The following is a 5,206-nucleotide window of genomic DNA, read 5'->3' as shown; positions in this document are numbered from 1 at the left end:
CACCTGCGGCTGACATATCTGCACCAACCAAACCATCCTCAGCACTGTTGGGCAGATAAAATTTATTATGCTCACTTTGTTAAAGATGGCGCTTCCCACGTAGAGGCCGTTGCCCAGGTGATATTAATGTTTGTCTCTGTGGGCTGTGGGTAGGCAGAATTCTTGTAGCCTGGGGCTTGGTTTTGGGATTAAGCCTTTCTCACCCTTTTTAATGTGGGGTGGTGCAATCCTATCATGCCTCAGAAAGTGACTTTGTAGAGACTTCCCTATTTTGTATATTGGATTAAAGTTTGGGATTTCTACACTATAAAATGGAGGCAGAACGGGAGCTTATGCTCTTGGTTTCTGAGATTAGCATTAAGAGGAGAGAGCACAGAGGAGAGAGTGGAGAAAGGCCATGTGGAGGAGGCCAGGAGAAGCAGTCAAGATGGCAGAGTGTTGAGTGAGAAGCCAGTTAGTGCAGAGTTTGTGTAAGGAGAAGGAAGGAAATGGGGAACAGAGGTGAATAAGGCTGGTGAGCTAGAAACCTTTGATTCTAGGAAACTCGGATAAGTCCGTAGCTTTGTGAGCACTGAGTGTGAGTGGGTTTTGGAGCCCAGTGTGTGTTTTTTGCTTGCCCACCAGGTGCAAGCTAGGATTAAAGACTATGGCCCATCAGTTCTTGGCTCCATTGTTTCTTTACCGACTGTTCGAATCCAATGCGAACCTGCATGGGCCGGGCTGCGTTGATAGTGGCAGCCCTGACTACTGGCTTTACAAGCACCCAGGGCCAATGCTCGAATCAATTGAGCCACTGGCTATGGGAGGAAAAGAGGGAGCGAAAGGGGAGAGGGAAGGGGAGAAAAGCAGATGGTTGCTTCTCATATGTGCCCTGACCAGGGATCGAACCCAGGGTTTCCACATTTTTGACTGATGCTCTATCTGCTAAGGAAACTGACCTGGGCTCTGGTGGTTCTTATTATGATCACAAGATGCAAAAGAGAGAGAGAGAGAGAGAGAGAGAGAGAGAGAGTTCCTCGGGTTCTGCTTTTATTGGGTTGAGTCAGAGAGGAGGCTTTGGCAAAAAATAAATGACAAAGATTTATTCAAGAGTCTTAGAGTTTGCAAAGTATAAGCATAGCTAGACAAAACCCAGAAGTGTTTTTGAAGAAAGAAAAGTTAAGAGTGTTTATCATAAAAGTCAAGTCCATGAGTGTTTCAGTCCTGAATTATCACTCCTTGGATTGGTTCAGTATAGTTATCAGCCAGATGTCAGGTGGTCTGGATGATGGATGCCAGGTGGTGTGGAGGATGGGTGCAGGAGGCCTCATCACATCCTCAGTCCTTTTGTGGCTAATCAGAGGGTTATCTGCAGTTTGATGTATGTGCAAGCATCACCTCAGGACAAGGAAGTTCAAAAGTTTACATTCCCAGGCTAGTTAAGACAAAAAAAGTAGTTTCCTCATGACTCAACTTTTATAATATTAATAATTTATCAGTTTTGGTTAAAGTGACTCCATTTTATATTTTCACTATCTTTACTCTTCCTTGAGGGTTTAGAGGGCTCACTTTTTATTGGTGAATTTAAAACATAACAGGGGGAATTTAAAGCACAGGAAAGAAAAAATAAATAACCCAAATGATCTTCTACCTAAATGAACAAAGGAGCATTAGTGGGGGGAGGCAGCCAGGCTCTTTATCTAGTGTAAAGCCAGAAGCCAGGGCTAGGGCCTCTATCACAGAAGCCACCTGGCTCATGCAGGTTCGCATTGGATTCGGACAGTCGGTAAAGAAACAGCGGAGCCAAAAACTGATGGGCCATAGTCTTTAATTCTAGCTTGCACCCGGCGGGCAAGTAAAAATACACACTGGGCTCCAAAACCCAGTCACATTCAGTGCTCACAAAGCCACTGACTTATCCGAGTTTCCTAGAATCAAAGGTTTCTAGCTCACCAGACTTATTCACCTCTGTTCCCCATCTCCTTCCTTATCCCAAATACAAACTCTACACAAACTGGCATCTCACTCAGCACTCCACCATCTTGGCTGCTTCTCCTGGCTTCCTCCACTTGGCCTTTCTCTGCTCTCCTCTGCTCTCTCTTCTAATGATAATCTCAGGAACCAAGAATGCAAGTTCCCGCTTCGTCCCCATTTTATAGTGTAGAAATCCAAACTCTTAATCCAATATACAAAATAGGGAAGTCTCTAATACAAAGTCACTTCTCTGAGGCATGATTGGATTGTACCACCCCACATCAAAAAGGGTGGGAAAGGCTTAATCCCAAAACCAAGCCCCAGGCTACAAGGATTCTCAACACACATTAATATCACCTGGGTGCCGGCCTCCTCGTGGGCAACGTAATCTTTAACAAAGTGAGCATAATACATTTTATCTGCCCAACATCTAGTCTTCATGAGTAGGAGGTCTCTTTGAAATGGATGCTTCTTTGTAAAAGATGCCAAAACAATCAAAGCTTAATTAGGCACTTGCATTACAAAAAAAAAAAAGCCACATTTCAGGTCTTACACTACAATTATTCATGTCTTTGTGGTGACGCTGGTGTAAGCAAACCTACTGTACTGCTTGTCATATAAAAATATAGCACATACAATTACAGTAGAACATACCATCTAAGTTTGTGTAAATACATTCTATGATGTTTGCATAACAATAAAATTGCCCAACGACACATTTCTCAGGATCCATCCCTGTTGTTAAGCAGTGCATTAATCTATTTGAGATATAATAATAAGGCTCCAGAAATAATCTCTAACTTTCCTGAGATCTAATCAATATTCACAAAGACATATACTATCTGGAAATAACCAGTAATGAGAAAGTCTTTTTGTTTGTACTATATGACCTTGCAAGTGACTATTTATGCCAAAATCACATCAGTATTTGAATGAATTCTTGAAGAAACCCAAATGAAATTGAGTCATACTAAAACTTTACTCAATTAGACAACCACATTGGAAGGTTATGTTTTTAAAAATTCTTCACAAAGTCTTAATTTACTTAAAAGTTGTAATTAGCCTAGATTTTTTTCTTACTTTTAATGACTAAAGAAGTATTTTTAGGGAAATTATTTTATTATCTCAGGAAAACTTTCCATTTTGAACCAAGAGTACAGCTTCCACATAATACAGGCTTTAGTAGATAGCATCCACCTTTTGGTCTTGCAGATACAAGTTTCCATGACACAAGGATCCCCAGAAGTTAACCCTTCAAAGTAGTGGTGAGAAACTGCATCATAATGGAGTTGGCAGTTAGTAATGCATCTCTGCAACCAGGTTGCCTGGTCCTTTCACCTCTACCGCTCACTAATTACTTTATCTCTCCAAGCCTCAGTTTCCTCATCTAAAAAAATGGTAGATGAGAATTAAATGGGATATACTATGTGAAATGGTTAATTTTAGGTGTCATGGAGTACCCAGATTAAACTTTATGAGTGTGATGGTAAGAGTGTTTTTGAAAGAAATTAACATTTGAATCAGTAGATTGAATAAAGCAGATTGCCCTCCTCAGTGTGGGTGGGCTTGTTCAGTCCATCCAGAGCCTGAACAGAACAAAAAGATGGAAAGAAGGAGAGTTTGGTCTTTCTGCCTGACTCCTTGGTGTTCTGTCCTCAGGTTAATTTTTAAAACAAGCTAGATAAAACTGGGTTTAGGTGATAAGTTTCACAAGGCAGTGTTCTCACCCTTGGAAACTGGCAGGTGTGACTTCACTGTGTGATGTTGAAGATTATTAAAATAATTATGTATGTGTGTTCACTATCATATAAAATCAAGTCTACTTCATTAATAAGGCTGGCCTTGAATTTTCCTAGCATATTTTTATTTGCCCAGACTCCATGAGTCATTTTGTCTCTGAACTGTACCCTGTGTTTACACCTCCACACACAGCTCTTCTGCAGCCTCCAGCCCCTTAGTGAGGGCTGCTTTGGACCTGACATCAAAGCCAGGGGAACTGGTTAGATGGGTGTTTGTTTTTTGTTGTTTTTTTAAATGAGATAATGAAAAGGCCTTTTTGGAATGCTATAGGTGTACTGGCAAATTAGGATGCTAAAAACCTGTGAAGACACTCTTGAAAGGAGTTCAGAAATTCTGCTTCTGAGAAAATAGATATAAAGGAATCAATCACATTTTGGAAAATATTGACAGATGCAGTTTTGTTTTGTTCTATAACCATTCTTTTAAATTCCAGTTTTTTGCCTTCAAGTTTAAACCAAAAGCTTTAGGGAACAGGAGGGGCATCCCATCTGGGCACTCTTTGGAGTGAGTAGTGTGTCTCCCCACAAAAGGGACAGGGGAGAGGAGACCCATCTTTGTGGGCAGAAGGAGATAACAGAGGCAGAGGGAGCACATGATGAGACAAGGTATCTGAATGACCCTGTTTAGGCCAAAGTGCTGGGCATGGAGACATTTTAGGTTAGGTAAGGGTGAGAGCAGAGGTGAAGAAAGAGTGGCTTTTGTTCTCCTTTCTTCTTCAGAAAGGGACATCTCACAGAGTGATGCTACCCATAACAATGTGGGCAATGGCAAGGCCAAGTAGGTGGAGGGAGGGCCAGATTCCCCAGAATATCTGTTTTCGAGAAGTTTCCATAATGGTATAGAAAATTATCTAGATAGCTAAAGGCACTGATGGGTGAACTTAATGGTGTGTGTGTGTATGTGTGTGTGTGTGTGTGTGTGTGTGTGTGGTTATTAATGTGGTTGGGACAAAGTGACACTCTTTGCAAGGGTAGGGTAGCCTACCTGGGCTGGAGGCAGAATGGAAGTTGCAGATCAGACCTTATCAGACCCATCTGAGACAGACCTGACAGTTTCTCAGGCTCCATTGCAGCTTGAGCAGTGGATGCCAGGTAGGGTCTGGTGACCAGACTAGGAGATTAGAAGGCAGTTAAGGAATGTGTGAGGGCCCAACATCATTCTCTGAACTGCCGTCTCAGAGTGTGGGGAAATGGAGGAAGTTTCAGATGCTCAGCCTTCACCCCAGAAAGCCCGAGGTACCCAAAGACACTGTTTATTTAATGGGTTGTTGGGCAGATAAAATATATTATACTCACTTTGTTAGGGATGGCGCTGCCCACATGGGGGCCTGTCACTCAGGTGATAATATTACTTGCCCTTCTTGCTTGGGATGGGTGTGATTTTGTTGATGTGTGTAGGGAGAGAGCTCTAATGCCAAAAGGTTTTAAAAGGAAGAGAGATCACAGTTGTTCCA

This window comes from Saccopteryx leptura, chromosome 8 (genome assembly GCF_036850995.1).
Source record: "Saccopteryx leptura isolate mSacLep1 chromosome 8, mSacLep1_pri_phased_curated, whole genome shotgun sequence".
In the NCBI taxonomy this organism is placed as follows: Eukaryota; Metazoa; Chordata; class Mammalia; order Chiroptera; family Emballonuridae; genus Saccopteryx; species Saccopteryx leptura.
The sequence above is the reverse complement of the archived record's forward strand: the minus strand, read 5'-3'. Positions refer to the sequence as shown.